Source organism: Miscanthus floridulus, chromosome 9 (genome assembly GCF_019320115.1).
Source record: "Miscanthus floridulus cultivar M001 chromosome 9, ASM1932011v1, whole genome shotgun sequence".
NCBI lineage: Eukaryota > Viridiplantae > Streptophyta > Magnoliopsida > Poales > Poaceae > Miscanthus > Miscanthus floridulus.
In genome coordinates, this window is record NC_089588.1 from 84,202,230 (window position 1) to 84,220,240 (window position 18,011).

The window sequence follows — 18,011 nt, forward strand, 5'->3', positions numbered from 1 at the left end:
ATCCAGAAGTTTTTTTTCTTTCAACCAGGTCCAGAATGAAAATACCCTGAGGTTGCGGATAGTATAGAAAGTGATATTGAAGATTTATAGTACAAATGAAGGTAAATCTTTTTATTCATTATTTTGATAGACATATTGATCATTCACTGTTTTTATTTCTCATCCTGTTTCTGCTTGCTACCTCGACATGCTTTTGATTTTTTGTTCTTTCTGTCCAATTATATTTGTTGTGCAAAAATGGACTAGATTTTGCTCTTTATTTTCTATTTGACAGGAACAAAGGTTGGTCTTTACTTAACATACAAATGAAAAGAAAACCAAAATATTTATGGAATTTTCAATAGTGACATATAGCAAGATGCTATCTTTACTATCTTTACTATCTTGCACATGAGTCTGTTGTTTATGGTTTCCATTGCGGGGCTGTTGCTTGTTCGGCTTCTTCGGGCATTGACTTGCATAGTGACCGGGTTCACCACAGCGGTAGCACTTCTTGCCTGAAGAGGGGGTGTTGGGCACACTATCCTTCATTGGGGAGTTGATGAGTGGTTCTTGGGGTGGACTCTGGTTCACATACTGCTGCTCTTGCTGGTATTGAGGGATTTGCTGAGGAGGATTAAAATCCCCCTGACTAGTTGCTTCTTGGTACCTCTGATGAAATTCTTGTTGGGGAGTGTAATGGGGGTGTGTGTTGTTACTTGCGGATTGGCTTTGGATTCTCCTTTTCTTGTCTTCCATCTCTTTATGCTTGTTCTCAATCACAATGGCCCTATTCACCAATGTTTGGAAGTCAGGATACACAACAGTCATCACCTTCACTTGGAGTCCATCATTCAATCCTTTCAAGAAGCGCTTTTGTTTCTTAGCATCATTAACCACCTCTCTTAGAGCATAGCGTGACAGCTGAGTGAATTTGTCATGATACTCACACACTGACATGGAGCAAGTTGAGGAACTCCTCCTTGATCTCCACCATACCTTCTAGAACATGGTAAGATCTAAAAGCAGTCTTGAATTCTTCCTAGCCAATCTGATTTACATCTTTTCCAATCTAAAATGATTCCCACCAGTCTAAAGCTGCTCCTTGAAGTTGACTGGAAGCATAAAGCACTTTCTGATGGTCATTACACTTAGCTATGTTAAGTTGTCGCTCGACAGCTCTAAGCCAGTCATCAGCTTCTAGTGGGTCACTTTGCATGAGAGAATGTCAGTAGGTGTCCCTCCATAAATTCACCACGCTTGTCCCTTGGTGGTGCTTGATGTGAGTTGGTGCACACATTCTGAACAAAGGTCTGTAACAATTGAGTCTGTATCATCAAAGCTTGCTCTATAGTTGGAGGATTTGGCGGCGGTGGATTAGCATTGGGGGCATTTCTTCTGGCATCACGTGAAGCACTTCTCCTAGTAGTAACCATCTATTTGCAACAATTAGCACAATTATTGGTTGTAATCCATGATCCGGAAGTAGTTCACACGATAAAACAATCAATCTGAAATTTTCTGGACGAGAACTAACAGTAGTTGTTCAGAATGAAAGTCATATATTGAGTTCTAGAAATCGTATGAACATGAGCCTTATATGGTTGGAAAGCTTAGGAAATTCCCTACAACTTTCATATAGACCACTTTCCCAGATTCTGAGGTTAAGCTAGTCACAAACAAGACAACCAAAACTGTTCAGACTCCCAGACATTGCAGAAACTTCAACTTGTATAAGTCATAACTCCTAAACCATAATAGATATAAAGGTGATTCCAGTGGCATATGAAAGATATAGAAATCTATTTTATCCATAAAACTTTCATGACTTTTGGGCATAAGATTTGGATATACAACCCGATGAACACTAACTACTCAGAAAATAGCATGCATAGAGACGAGAAAAACAAACCCAATAATCTAATCATTGGTTGTTATACCTTAACACTGCAAACAAAATGAAATTGTGAGCATAACCCACAAAATCATTGCAATCATTACAAAGATCCAAATCAAGCATGAACATCAAGACAACCATTCAAACATTAAAGGTTCACAATTCAAGCATTAGGACTCATTGACTCTACTCACGTTACTAACCTTCTTGTTATACCAAGGGTTCAAACTCTAAGGCTCCATCTTCATGATGCGCAAGAATGTGGTAGGTGATAGCTCTAAAAGCAATTCAAAGCAAGGATGGAGATAGGGACAAAAATTTATAGCAACAAGTAGGAGATGAATAGCAAAGACAAGAATATAGCATAGAATAAAATAGCAAGGTTTATAGATCAAGGATTTCATAGCAAATTCTGAACCTTAAAACGATAATTTTCTAACTAGGCTTGCGTCCTACAGTTGACATAGCTCTGATACCACTTGTAGCACCTAGTTTTAAGAACAAAACTAGGTACATCCTATATGTGTGCCCAGGAATGCAATTCACACATATAGTTACAAATGACGGGGTAATACCAAAGATAATGCCTTTATTACATAGCGTATAAGTATTCATCACAAAAGACATAGTCTTACATTACATTATGTACTAAAACTCTGTCTTCTGGCGAAGCCTCCAACACCACAAAAATCGTCAACTGGTTGATCACAAACCTAAACCTCTTGGGAAACTTCACTGAAGAACCTCCATCTGGTACCCATTTGGGATTTTTCCAAAGAATTAAAATAAACAAGTGTAAGCTACTACCGCTTAGCAAGAATAACATGAGGGGATGCAGGCTCAAAAGGCTTGACATAGCTGAACTGCGGTTAGCACTTTTAGTTGGTCATATTTTATTATTGAACATAAGTTGCTAGGTTATGCTTAGGCTCCCAAATATATGAATAATTAGAGATATCAACAGTTTTAATCATAACCCAAACCATCCAAGTAACCAACTATTCAGTAAAGATCCAGGCTGCTCATGTCCATGAGCATGGCTGATATACCAGTTTTACACTCTGCAGACGTTGTACACTTTCACCGTGAGTCATGTTGCCCATATGCCCAGGTTAATTACTCCCAAAACACATCTAAGGTGAGCAAGCAGGGTATACTAGAAAGCTTTCCCTAGTCGTTTTAATAAGGAGCAGCCGCTAAAGATTCCATCTCCCAAGTGTTATGAAGTCATCTCCAAAAATAGCACTAATACTCGTAGCATAGTACACACCTTGGGGATGAGGCCCATACCTAGCCTGGTATGCCCCTCTTGCCCTTTCGGTAAGCTGCTATAAACTAGAAAGAGCAAGGTATTGGACTAAGACTAGAGCAATGTGGTCCTCACGGTTGTACTGTAAGTCCTAGCTTGTCACTTAAAGATAAGTCCTTATGGAGAGAAACTAGAGCACCATAAAAAAGGCCTAATGCTCTAGCCCTCTTGGTTCCATGTTGCTAAAAAGCATCTTTTAATACCATGTTGTATATATCTTTAATTATATTATTTACTCAACATTAGTTGAAGCAAGCTAAGCATACTACCCACATACAAAACTCATAGGTAATTCAAGGATAGGATAATCAACATCAAGGTAAATAGACTCCAGGCGGTTCATTAACATATGCATATGAATTGAGATTGCATTAAAGTGAATAGGTAACAAGGAGCCTCATATTATACTTGCCTTGTTCCGAGTATTTCTATTGGTCTTGATCTTCAAAGGGTTTCTCCAGAGCACCAACTTACAGACTCCCAATCTACTGAGATCAAATAGCACCATACAAGCATCCATACATACATGCAAAGCAAACATATATAAACTAATTTGAACAATACATCAAACAGTATAAGTAGAAGTTGAAAAGGTTTTGAAACGGTTCTACGTGATGCTACAAGCACACAGGCGTGAGAATCACTCAAAACAGAACTAAAACGGCAAAGATATAAGCTAAATGGTGTCTAGTGGCAGTTCTATAAATAAACTGAACTATTTTTTGGATTTAAAATAAATAAGTTTTGATTTTCCAAAGGGGCACGGATGGCGGGTTCTATTATGCGAAGCTACAAGGGGGTTTTCACAAAAAGGTGGCTGGGTCACTGACCAGGTCGTTGGCAACGTGGCTGGCTGTGGTTGGCGAGGTCTACGGTGGACCGGCTGATGTGGAACCATGGACTGGGTCCATGAGTTCACGGTGGACCGAAGGGGTATGAGAGGGGGCTCGTTCTCCTAACCGGAACAGGGAGGACAACACGGTGCGTTGTGGCCGGCGGCGAGGTTTCTCGCCGGACTTTCACTAAGAAGGTGTTTTCCGACTCGGTTTGCATCGGGGAAGGCACGGGGAGATAGAGGATGGAACGGGGAGCTCACCTTCGGGGTTCTCGATGGCGGGGAGGTACCGATGAAGGCGCGCAGCTCGTTAAGGTGGGCAACGGCTTCTTGCCAACAATCGGTGTCGATGAGCGAAGAGCAGAGACCGCGGGAGGAAAAGAGCGACACCTACGGCTTCGTAACCTTGGTGTAGAGCTCGACCCACGGTTTTTGATGACGGTGAGGCAGCAGACAGCGTCTGCGATGGCGGCGGGTGGCTTGCTCCTCGGCAAGATCCAAAGTGGCGGCAGCGTGGAACAAGGGATAACAAAAGGCGGCGCCAATGAAATAGCAGCACGCGGATGGGGGCGTCGGGATTCTTATAGGGTGGCTCAGCGTGCGCTCTTTGGCAAAAATCCTAAAGAAATCTAGATACGGCGGCGGTGATTTCCGTCGGGGCAGAGCCCGGGTTTGTGACGAGGTAGGAGAAGGGGGTGCCGCTGACGTCTGTGTCCCAGATGTCATCGAGAGGGAGGGCACGATAGCTTCCACCTGGGCCAAGGCCTCGCTAGGCCTGTGGGCTTGCGGGGGAGAGGGCTGCGGCCTGGGGTCAACGGGAGCAGGCCGGGCTAGTTGGGCCATCGAGCCAAAAGAGAGAGGGAGAGAGATTTCTATTTTCTTCTTTTCCTTTTCTAGATTTTCCAAAGCCAAGTTCAAAACCATTTTGAAACATTTTTAATTTTAGCAAAGACCACTCACTTCAATAAAAACAATGCAGCAGCATGGATGCAAAAACATGCTGCTAGACTTATGATGAATTTTAATTTAAAGAGAAATATTATTTTTTCTATGTTTTAATGTGCATAGCAAAACATAAATAAATCAATTTAACTCTATTTGAAGGAAAGCAATTTTTAGGGTGTTACAAACAAAATCCAGCATGCATGAATCATCCATGGATGCATGCATGTATGTGTGACTCCAACCTACGAGGACTGAGCGGAGTCTCCACGTTAGTCCTCACTAAACACTCTATAAGGAAAAAGATAAACAATAAAAATTCTCACAAGAATGTGTGACCATCTATTTAGCAGCCTCTAATCGTCATTAATAAAAAATTGCTATTAGATCTGTTTTGTTTTTAAAAATAACCCACATTTGTCATTACCAAAATAGTCCAAAGTAACCCCTAAATCTTGATCTTACCTACCACTACCATTATGTAAAATAACCAAAAATAACTCATAGCGTTCATTTAAATTACCCACATATGCTTGCATGTGAAATAATAAAAAATAACCCCTAAATTTTTCTTCAAAATTATCCCTAAATATGTCCACATAACCCATAAACTAACATTTAGTCCAATTTACTCCTTACCAAGATTTATTTTCTTGTGTTCAAGTTGATTTTCACGTTAAGATTTTGTGAGATGATACCAGACATCATAACTTATTTTTAATGAAATGCATTATGAAATTTAGAAAACTTTGATTTACATGAAAACTAAAAAATCTTACATTTTTTGGAACGGATGGAATATGTATACTATCAGAGCTAGCAGAGCAACCCAAGGATATGCATTGTTTAGTTGCTAAATAATGGTATGAAGTGGCCGCATGCATGTGCAACAAGTGACAACCACTACGTGAAAAATGGCTTATAGCAACGGTATAATTTTTTTATAGGGGCGGCTCGTGATGGAGCCGTCCCTACAGTGACATGCTCGGGAGCCCAGAAACCAGCCGTCCCTACAAATGGAACAGCAGGGGCGGCTGGTGATACGAGCTGCCCCTACAAATGGGTCTGATTTGTAGGAGCGGCTCACACACCAGCCGCCCTCGGTGTTTCTATTTGTAGGGGCGGCTGGTGATTGAACCGCCCCTACAAATGCCCCACGTATAATTACCTGCTATTTATAGGAGCGGCTCAATCACCAGCCACCCCTACAAATGACCCACATATAAAAAAACTGCAGCACCTTCTTCCTCCTCGGGTCACTGACTCCAACCCGTAAAAGAAAGGTGGGGAGGCCTTGGGCACCTCCCAAAAATTGCTCTACTAAGGGGTGAAGGTTTTGGTCTCAAATCCTTTGGTGGAGAGGTTATAGAAGGTAAGAAAATGTTATTCCACACTTTTTTGGAAGCTTTAATGGTTGGTTAATGAGTAATTAGAGTTTTGTTTTTCTCTCTCTTCTAGGTGCTTGAGCTACTTATAAAGCAAATTAGACCCAAGTTTCGAATGTACTAGAATAAATTAGGCAGGGGAACAAGATTATACCCTTATTCGGTCCATGTTTCTTGATTTTAGTGAACAATTATTTAATTTTATGGATGTTTCATGTGCATGTAGATCTAGATCTAGGATTTGGTTTTTTATTAATTTCATTTTTATAAATTTATGTTTGATAAAATTGGACTAGGGTTTGTATGAAAGATTTTGAGTAAAATATAATTATTTCTAATTGTTGTCTTTGAAATTGTTTATTGTAATCATCAAATATGTATTTTAATTATTTATGGATAAATGGGCAATTAATTAATTTTCCTCTACCATGGTGTGTGTGTATGCTTTATGTAATTATATTTGATTTATATTCATATATATTTGAAGTATATACAATTATTCTCAAGTAATTATTAATTTGATTCATTTATATATATATGAATAAGTAGTCCTTTAATGTTTATTTTGTTGTTGTTGTAAAAGATGGAGTACAGGAATTCTTGGATGTATGGTTCGTTAAGGTTCAAGGCAGGTTTCCATGAAAGAGGTGGGTAAATTTATTGAAGCCGCAAAGAAGCATGCAACGACATTGACAAAGAATAAGGATACAATTATTTGTTCCTGTAAAGATTGCAAGAACTGTATGGCATGGACAGATGTGACTATCATCATATCACATTTACAAGAGGACAGGCACATATACAAGAAACATGGCAGAGACCAGGAGACTAATCTTGAGCTCCAAGTAAAGGCTCTAGTTGCGAAGGTTTTAGAGGAGCAAGGACTATCTACGAAGCCACGAACATTAATGACGCCGCTGGGGCAACTGGCATTAGTTGGCAGCCCTCCAAAAGTTCCTAGCAGCCAAGGTTCCACTATAGCCACAACCCCCGTCGATCTCATACGGGAACCAACTAGTTGCACTTTGGTGTTTCTCGGCAGCCGGCAGAACATTGTGATGGAGGTGGCAACGGGTGTGGCACATCCTCCCGGTGGCTTACACCAAAATAATAAGATACCGTCGGACTACACTAGGGTCGAGGTGAATACCGTGAAACCCGAGTTCATGTAGTGGAGGATAGACTATGCAACTCCTGAGGGGTTGGTGTTACTCGGAGATGTAATGGGGCAGTTCATCCTCTGGCACAAACGAGACATTATATTGAGTGCTTCTTAGCCGCCTCCCCCTCTCCCAAATTTGGAGCGAGTTGTTGAGGTCAGGGAGATATTTTCACCGTCTCGTGACCACCACATTCCTAAGATGCCACATTCTTCCCCGCCTCCTAGCGAGCATGTGCCTGATAAGACACAACCTTCTCTAGCTCATACTGAGCAAATACATGATGAGATGCCACAGTCTTCGCAACAAGCACAGTCGATACATGAACAACGAGTACCTCCTGAAGAAGGTGATGCACAAGAAGATGAGGGCGTGCCAGAATGGGAACTTTGAAAGAAGCATCCAATCACCATAAGACCAGTTTATGTTCCGATGAAAAACGTCTTGTCGGTGCACAAGTGGTATTCCCATGACTAGTTCAAGCCTGAGAACCAAGTTAAAAAAGTCGCATCATAAGGTTCTGAGGAGGCCGTCACTAGCAAACTCCATCAAACAGCAAAGCAGTATCCAAATGTTGATGCCATCAAATAGTCAAAGAATTGCCTAAAAACATATGAAAGAGGCAAGCCCTTTCTACCAAACTGGGACATCCAGCGCCTACCACTTGGAATGAGAAGGTTCCATGATTGGTACTTGCGTGTTCTCCCAACGAGCATAGACTTCGTACAAGCATGCTTCCCTCATCGGCACATTTGGAAGCCCAGCAGGGAAAATTGTCTTTGACTTCAATGATATGCAGACATGCTTTCATGACATGCAGACATGCTTTCACCTCGGAGAAATGGAGACGAATCTAATTCGCACGTGGTGCCTGTAAGGCCTTGTCCTCCTGATATGATATGAATATAATCTTTGAATTTTGTTGTAACTAACCCACACCGTGATTTGTAGAATGCAAGTGCACATTGTCAAACAAATGCCAAGTGTGAAAGTCGGGTATATAGACCCTCAAGCTATAGCACAAACAAATTTTAATTATCCTAAACAGTGGAAACTGGATGTCAAAGAGCTAGCTGCTGAAAAGACCCTTCGGGAGAAAGAGCATATCCGTACGGCGAAACTAAAGGAAGAGTCCCTTAAGGTTGCGGCATACATTACCCTGACTTTTAAAATTCTCCAATAGCACTCTACTATATGGCTACCATACAACTTCAAGTAAGTTCAACTCTATACTTAAATCTGTGTTTGATATATTTTATTCGATGCAAAAGAGATTATCTAGTTCTATGATTAAATCCATGCAGCAACCACTGGATTTGTATAGGCGTCGATGTCGGGAGGAGTATGGCATGGGTCTTTGATTCAATAGATAGGGACCCGGTGACATATAAAGACTTCATATCGATTCTCAAAACGTATACATATCGACAATCCTCATTAGCTTATATGTTTATATACATACTTGTAACGTTCACTTTTGGATACTAACAAGTTGTATTTGCTAAAATAATTCGAACATGGCATTTAGGTTCTATGTCACTAAACATCACGGAAGGCATGATCCAGTAAGAAAGGAAAAGCTAGCTATAAAAACACTATGTGCGGTAAGTGTAACTTACTTTAGTACTCCATTACATGGCTGTCAAAAGCATTACTTAACATTTCCATATGCAAAACACACAGTGCCCCAAGCAAAAGCCTATAAGTGTATATTGTGGATACTATGTATGTTCTATGATGAGTAACACCGGTGCCTATAGGAGACACTCCTTAAGGGTAAGTTTGAACCTCTTCACCCATAGTATAAAAACTTCATATATGGTATGAAATACTAAACCGAAACTTGTTCTCTTGTAGTGGAAAGAAGAGAAAGAAATAAAAAGAGACCCATACAAGGATGACCAACTCTTAGAGCTCGTCGGCGACCATTGCAACTTCATATTGGACCAGACTGTACACATCAAAGGCACCTACCATGATCGAGAGTCTGACTTAGGTAGAAATCATCAGTACCAACACCTTTGTGAGACCGAAAGGCTAGCTCTAGGATGTTGATAACAATGTGTATGAAATTTGACATTGGTTTTACCTTGTGAATTATGTCTATTTAATGATGGATTGTATATATTCTTGTGAATTGGACTTGTAATTGTAGTTTATATAATACTCTTGTGCTTGTAGTTTATATAATACTCTTGAGCGAACGTGGTTCGGAACGTTGGTCGTGGGGCGTTCGGTGGGATTATCTCGCTTTCCTCGCTCACATTAGTCGCAGGGCGTTCGGCAACGCGAACGCTGGATGGAATATGCGGAAACAAATAGTGTTCTGGTTGAATTTGAATTATAAATTTGAATTTTTTTTTGCGGAAAAATATACTGTAGGGGCGGTTCTAAGCTGAACTGCCCCTACAAACAGGTATTATAGCGGCGGCTGGTACTACAACCGCCCCTATAAATGGATTTGTAGGGGCGGCTGGTAACACTAGCCGCCCCTACAAATCGATTTATAGGGGTGGCCTGGGAACCACCCTTATAAATACATGATTTGTAGAGACTGTTTGGTAAGGGTGGCTGGCCAAACTGCCCCTATAAATGGTCTTGAGCCGCCACTACAAAACATTTATGTAGCAGTGAACTGAAAGGGATGGGATTAATAAATGAAGAAACCATAGGAGTCACTATTTCAATCATCCATCCATGGTACAGCACTTTCTATTATTATTATGACTAATTACGAAAATCACCTCAATTTCCTTCCTATGATGCACCATGATGAGGAACAGCCCGTATGCTAGTACTTCCATTGTTTTAGCATATAAACTTTGACCATCAATTCGTCAAAATATATGACTATGTTTAGTACACAAAAAATACATCAATGGTTCATAGTTTACATGTCTTCTAGTATGTCTTCCTCAAATTAATAATATTGTACAGGAATTAGTGGTTAAAGTATTTCTTCCTCAAATTCTAATATGTCTTATAGAAGATGTAGGGTGTATTAAATTAAGCATGATGACACTATGACAAGGATGCTGCTTCGTGCCAACTACATTATGATGATGAAAGCTAAATCTATACGCGAACTTGCAATGATCGTCGTCGTGTGTGACAACCTACGGATTATATATATTGCTTTCACATACAAAAGGACCATTCTGCTTTGTCCCATCAAAGCAGAAAATTCAACAAAGGACAGTCAGTGCGAGCACTCTTTTAAAATACAAATCCACTAGATGCTTGCGAAAATTTGCAATGATAATTTCATAAAGATAGATACGCTTGATTTGTCCCATCAAAGAAGTTGCCAGGTCACAGCGTAACAAGACGCTGCTCACCTAAACCTGGAACACGCTGTACAGGTGCAGCGAACGACTAACAACGAACATTAATCAACCATGTTAGGGATCAATTGAGAAGCAGCAGTTAGGAAAAAAAAATTCTATATAGGACTTAATGTATTTCCTTAAAAGTGTAGCGGTCTCTCAATTTGTATTCATGCATGGGCTAGTAATTCTAATGGCATGCTTGTGATGGCTACACTCCATTTTTTTAGCTCCATATCCTAAATCATTAGATATACATGTATGAGAGTAGCTACATCGGGAAGTAGAAAGAAATTTCCCTGGAAAATTATTTCTACTCCAAGGTATAGTTTTTTTAGATAAAAGAAGAATTATATTAAATTATAGCTGAGTATATCATCATGTTAGAAGTATTCTAGATTACAATATGTATACCCAGAAAAGGTTCTTCATCTACATTGTACACACGCTATGTATAGCTCCAAATCTCAATCCCAAACCTGTATGACGATTCGTATGGATGACCGCAAAAGAAAACACTTGGCAAAAGGCTTGACAACAAATGCCCAACAACGACAGCCAACATTCCTGCAGGCGGAGTTGAGAAACTTCTTCTTTATTGTGTCTTGCTTCTTCTTCCTTCTGCAACTGCATCGAAGAATAAAGAAAACTGATATGAATCTTCCCAACTCAATACCAGTAATTAGCTTGTGGGGCAGACTTATTCCCACGGTCCTTCATCATGGTAAAAACTGACCACAACAAAATGGAGAAAAGACCGGAGAAAATTATTTTATGGCGGCAGCATCATCTCCGCCTTGATGTCGTCATTAGAAAACCTAAGGCTCAATGTCATCATGGCAAGGAAGTTGCTGATGTTGTAGTTGTCGCCCTCATCTTCATCAGTCACTACGGAGAAACCAAATCATCCTACCCCCTCGCCGTCGCCGGAAAGGAAGAGGAGATAAATCCCTAATACCAAGAAACTTGGCATGGAGAGACGCTAACCCTAAAAGACTCGATCTACTGAAAAAACTTAGTAGAGAGATGGATCCCCACTCCCTATGGCTTCCGGCGGTGGTGGAGGCGGGGGACGGCGGCAGCCTCGGTTGTGCCCTGGGGCATAGACGAGAGGATGAGAGAAAACTGGCTTATTCATATGACCCCTGCATTCAACTCTTGGGTATAGTTACTACTCCCATTTGTGTACCTTAAGATTTAGGACGTATATGGCCTCATGAAGTGTATGTATACAGAGTATGTGGCCATACTAGGCCATCTATTACAATATATATGCCAAGTATACAAATATATAGAGAGAGTATGTGATTATACTTATTTTATATACTAGTATGATGGTATTATAACAATATAATCCGTCTGTCCTAGAATAAATCAACTTTTAGAGTTATCTTAAGTCAAACCATTTTAAGTCTGACCAAACTTAAAAAAAAGAACAACAATATTTATGACACCAAATTAGTTAGATTGGGAGCATCTCAAATAAGTTTATAAACATACTCTTGATGCTCAAGTTGATATACCGAAGATGGGAGCAGCTAGAATACAAGGCCATTTATATGCCTTGGTTTTTCTCACTCCATCCTTCGCAAAGAAAAACTTAGCATTCTAATGTTCAAAATTTGACCTAGAAACTTGCCATTCTAGCTCACAGGGCATGTAATGGATCCATCCACATTAATTCAACAAGTTAATTAGACCTAAGGGTGGCAACTAATCAGCATGCCTTCATGCAACAGTTCCTCAATTATATGAGTGTATGAGCTAGTTGTGGAAGGTTACCCAAGTGACTACCGTGTTTTAGAAGAAACACCTCTAGTAAATATCCTAGGATGTAAGCTTTTTTGGACGGAGGGGGTATTTTGTTGAAGCCTCAGCTTGAGCTATGTGTGTTTGATCTGAAACTTGGTATACTTCATTCTACCTACATACATATATACTTTGTCCGATAGGGAACACACATTATTCATGTACCTTATTGGCGTTCATTTAGTATCGCCTTGGTCGCCAAATATTAGCAGTAAATGAAACATAAGCAAAAGATTTATGCATATATTTATCAAACCAATGAAGTTCCACAAGTTTTGAGATTTGTGATTCCAAGTGTTTGTGAGCGTCTGCGTCTGTAACAGGGTCTCGCAAAAAAAAAAGTGTATCCATGGAGAAAATTAAATGACCAAAACAGGCATGGACCTATGGCCAACCACCCTAACCAAGGCCGACTGGCCCCACCATTATTAGCATTGAGTTAGCATTTTGCAAATGTTTTTCAAAGGTTTTCACATGATTTTCAAAACACCACTTGAATATACAGTGTATGCAATGCAACGATTGATCCTCACAAGGGGCTGTTTGTTGGTACCGAGCTGTAAAAGGTTGCCTGAATCAGCACTGGATTTTGATACCTAAGGCTGAGACGGATGTCGTCTGACTAAGCTGCCTGGCACCAGGCCTCTAACCCCATGTTAAGTTCCGGTCATCCCACGGAAGCGCATGGTGCTAACTGCTAACGTGGACATGTCCGTGACAATTGCTTCCATATTGTCCTTCCACTCTCGTGCCTCTAATAATCTAGACAAGGCTGAGAGTAGTAGTTTGCTGTTCCAACCAGTCACGTTACGGAGTTCGCCAATTTGGTCTGATCCACTGATATAGGGATCGATCAAGCCGTCAGGATCAGCGTCCGAATCTATCAAAGCCTGAAAGCGTGCGTCTGCACTATGTGCTGACAGCTGCACGGCAGTTAGCAGCATCTATTGAGCATGACAGCGCATGGGTTCTTGTTTGGCCTGATAGAGATCATGGGTAGAGCCAGCAAGTAATCCTTAGCTCCAAGCGTTACACGCCTCGTTTTAAATGCTGGAGTTCGCAGAAATTTCGTAGGAAACGTTTCAAGTTCACATAGGATGAATCGGCTAGCCGGCTCTGCCACTCACCAAAGAAGTCAGCACTTGACATGACTTTTAGTCTTTTACAGGATTTGAACGTGAGTGACAAGGGTAATCCGTCTACGGCGTCTGTTCTTTTACCCCCCATCCTACCTTCCTTACTATATTTTTGTCATTAGATACGCTGTGCTACTTTTTCTTGAAAAATAAACACGCCACTACCGACTAACAGAAGAAAATCCAGCTGTTCAAATAATTCTCCCCTGCTCACAAGAAACAAACATTAGTCCTTGTCTCCTTGAGTATCGTAGACCTAGTCCCAACCACTGAAGCTGAAGCAGAGCATCGTCTCAAAAGTTTTCAAATTTCTTCAGCGGAACAGATTAAACTATACTACTAGCTTGTGGAAACAACTAGTCAACTACTACAAATTGTGGCTACAAAATCTTCCCCAAATGGCCAAACAACGCATGGTAGGTGAAACTTCTGCAGAGAACTTTCCAGCCTCGATGGAGAGTCAGAAACCACGGGAGGCGTTTCAATGGGCCAATGAATAGGAGACAAAATTTCCTACGACTGGCTACCTACATTTTGACTCCAGCATTAACTTTTTTTTTTTTTTTTTGAGAAAGACAAGGAAAACAAAAGCATAGGATTGACCGACAAAGCTAGCTAGTGCTCCAACATATACCAACTTACTACCTGTTCGCTTGTTAGTTTCAGGCAGGGCTTATCAGCCAGCCAATAGTGTTTTCCTCTCACAACAAACCAGCACCAGCCGGGCTTATCAGCCCAGAAACCAACCAGCGAACAGGCCGATACTAGTAACTTTCCCAACTAGTTTGTCAATTGGAATTCTTTTCTGCGCATGACAAAATCGTTAAGAATCTTCTAGTCTGAATTAAAGCATGTGCCCCACCCTGCACATGTTTTACTTTAGTTAGTTAAGAAGAACAAAACGTATGGACTTTGTAGGTTCAGAATGGGGTCAAGGGAAAATGTGCTAGAAAACGACTGAAATGGGGAAACCTGCAAGTGCCCAAGCAAACGCATGAATGCACGCAGCACAAGAGCATTTCCAGGAACGTACGTGTGGATTCGTTGGTGGTGGTAATGAGGTCTGACAGTTTGACAAAATCCTGCATGTACCGTATGTATGTATGTGACTGCATGAACTTTGCCCTAGTTGGGACTAGCTTGAGAAATGAGAAGAGAAGACCTCGTCAGATATTTGACCGACCCAGGTGGTTGTTGGACACGTAGGGTGTAATACGTGTATACAGTTAAAAAAAAGGTCAAAGAATGAGACAGCATGAGCAGAATAATGCCAGTAGATAACCAGTGTGATGATGCATCAGAGCAGACTAGTAATGCGTTAAAAAAAAACTTTATAAGCAAGCTGATCATATCCATAAGAAAATCTAGTGGTTGTGTGACCTTAGCAGGACTTGTTAATTACGAGAAGTTGTTTGCTTTGATCCAAACAACGGAGAGCTAGCTCAGACCAACTAGTGGTACAACTACTAGTTTCAAGTGACGCATGTGAGAAAAGTTCTGACCAAGAAAAAGTCTTTGGATTAGGATGATGCAGGCAAACAATAAGAATGGCAAATTTGTAGTTTAATATGGAACATTTCCAACCTTCAAGTCTCCCATTCCTGATTCGTGAATCATGCATGCTTCTTTCATTTTCAAAGAGTTTGTGGAATGTCTCCCGTATGTAAAAAATTATTGAGAAGCTGTACGTGTAGAATACGCTGGGTCTTTACTAAATTGTACTGAAAGAGCCCCATGACCGTCATCAGCTCCCCTACCTACCCATGTGACATCATCCATTAAATTATATCAAAGGCAACGAAATGCAAAAAAAAAAAAAAAAAAAAAAAAAAAAAAAAAAAAAAAAAAAACCTGGTATCATTTTCAGATTGCCTTTTTTTCCCCCGAGGTCGAGAGTTCAGGTAATGTTCAGCAAAGTAGTTGTTTTAAGTAAAATGACAATTCTGATATCGTGGGTAACAACTAAGAATTGAATTCTTGAACTTTTCAAGCAGAAGGCAGTTTGCATGCATGCATGCATCCAGTCAAAGAAAACGAAATCTTTCGTGAGATTTAGATTTAGCTAGCTTGTCATCAAGAGAAATAAATGGTCTAGTAACAATAATATCTATCAGGGTCGTTTTACCATTGCCTCCACGCTGCAGCTGATCCGCCAAACCAGACCAATCGATATGACGATGTCAGCACTGTCTGGTTCGGAAACACTACTACACTGACCTATCTCATCGATATACGTTTGAAAAATAAAGCCAGTCGGGACTCGATCCCTTATTTTCAACGATAATGATTCCACATAGGCGTTCGTGCGGACGGCGCGTCTCCCCCACTCGCTATCGCGTCTTTGCTCCCTCTTGTCCACACCTTGCCGAAAAAATAAAACTCTCTACTGCGCCCTCTCTCGCTCTTGTCCGCCTCAACCGCGTTGCCCGGTCGCGAGCGGCCGACTCCACCACGCTGCCTGCTCGTGCATGGCCATGTTCGCCGTGGCCGGCCCGCTCGCTGTGGCCGCCTCCACCGATTTGGCGAGCCACGGCCGCCTCCACCGAGCCAGCGAGCCTCCACGACGAATGCTCTAGCAAGCAGGCGAGGGGGGTGAGCTTCGTGTGAAGCCGTCCCGTCAAGCTACATGTGTCGCCGTCGACCTCCGGGCCAGCGTCGAGCTCCACAACGACAAGCCTCGATTCGTCCGAGCAACAAGATGACATTGCGTTGAAAGCCCATGTTGCAAGCGTATGTTTCAAGTGTTTCATCTGGATGTTGTAAGTGTTTCATCTTGATGTTGCAAAAATAGTTCGAGGTGTTGTACATGTTGCAATGGCTATACACATATGTTTCAAGTGTATGTTCCGAATGTTTCATCTGTTTTTCCAGACGTATGTTTTCAAGTGTTTCATCTACATGTTGCATATGTTTTTGCAAGTATTTCAGACATATGTTCCAAGTGTTTTAGTTGTTTTCCGTACGTAATCTAGTGTTGCAGCAAGTGTTTTATATGCATGTTTGAAGTGTTTTATCTGCCTTCAAATCTATGTTGCAAGTGTTGCATCTGGATGTTTCAAAAGTAGATCGCGTGTTGCATCTCCCTCCTCGCTTTTCTGCTGCCTCGCATTAATGTCTCTTCCTCCTCCGGTGCTAGCTGGACATCCGCCGTCTCCTCCCTCTCTTTCTCGAGGCTAGTGACGCTCGGGCTGACACGGGCCTGGCGTGGGCGCGTGAAACGACGCGGGAAATGACTACGGGCGCGGGTGTTCGGACGCCCGGACGCTAATCGTTCACTATTTTCAAGCGGTATTATTTCCCCTCCAAGTCTTTCAACACAATGAAACGATATAATAAAAAAATGTAAAGAGATATATAAAAATAGACTAGTTGGTGGGCACATACATGTCCATCGCACAGCGTCACCACAAGGACAATATGCTTTGACCGCACTAGGTACGTGCATCCGCAAAGACCAGCATCGACATTGTTGCAAACTTGCGACACACACAAAAAAAAAGGAAAAAAAAGTTAGTACCTTCTCTTGCTTTGTAGTAATGAACTAGTTTACTTGTCAATGCAACCCAAGGAAAAAAAAAATATTATCGAACTCGTACAGAAGACTTTTAAGTTTGATTCGTGCGCTGCGAATTCATTTTTTCAGCAAGTATACGTTTCATCTCGCAAGAACCCGTCAATGCAACCATCTCGGGTGGGGAAAAAACTCTCGAGAAAATAAGTTTTTTTTTTGTAGTAGAAAAGACTTTTAAAATTGATTCATGAGCATCTAATTTCAGCATGTGGCTAGATGCATTTGCATTTCACGGTAAGTTACCGCACGTGACTTTCGCGATCCATCTATGAGAGGTAGACGCCTGGATCGATCGATGGCGGTCGCGGCGTCCAGCACGACACGAGCATGGAGCATATATGGTCCCTGTTCCTTTCAGCTAGCTACGAGATTCCTCAAATTCTGCAGATAGGACAACGATGCTGCAGGAGAAGTTGGACAGAGCACGGCGTTGGCGCAATCCGCAGCAAAAGGCGGCAGCAATCAGAGCGCATAAACCGCCACCGACGCGTCGCAAGCGAGCACAAACTTTTCCACAGAACCAAAGGTATATAGTTTAGTCCCAACAGACAGAGATATAGTTCGCTGACAGAAAAAGCTTGTACGGGAGTGTTCTGGAATACAAGAATGAGTGGACGAGAGGCTGCATCCGATTTTTTTTTAATCTGCATGCAGCAGCTAGT

The 18,011-nt window shown here is 41.4% G+C and overlaps 1 long non-coding RNA gene across 1 annotated transcript; it reads left to right on the forward strand.

Annotated features, from left to right (window-relative positions):
- The first annotated feature begins 9,056 nt into the window (after nucleotides 1-9,056).
- LOC136483815 (uncharacterized) lies at nucleotides 9,057-9,454 on the forward strand. Its single transcript, XR_010765657.1, has 3 exons — nucleotides 9,057-9,111; nucleotides 9,191-9,283; nucleotides 9,365-9,454. It is a non-coding gene; the product is annotated as an uncharacterized lncRNA (long non-coding RNA).
- The last annotated feature ends 8,557 nt before the right edge of the window (nucleotides 9,455-18,011 follow it).